Genomic DNA, 287 nt, shown 5'->3' with positions numbered 1-287 from the left:
AGAGTTTATATAATAATAATAATAATAATAATAATAATAATAATATAATCAAATATATATAAATATGGGAGAGAAAGGGAAAAAAGGAAAAAGAGAGATAAAAATAAAAAGAAAAATGTGGTCGTAACCCACTCCTTCAAGATATCTTTTTCTTTTGCCTCTAAAATATATATATATCTAATTTTTAGTGACATCACCTCACCGACTCTCATTTTCTAATACTTCACATGTAAAATAAAACTAATTTTAATAATTTATATAAACATCTAATTTGGTCATTTCAACAA

Source organism: Arachis ipaensis, chromosome B08 (assembly GCF_000816755.2).
Source record: "Arachis ipaensis cultivar K30076 chromosome B08, Araip1.1, whole genome shotgun sequence".
In the NCBI taxonomy this organism is placed as follows: Eukaryota; Viridiplantae; Streptophyta; class Magnoliopsida; order Fabales; family Fabaceae; genus Arachis; species Arachis ipaensis.
The sequence above is the reverse complement of the archived record's forward strand: the minus strand, read 5'-3'. Positions refer to the sequence as shown.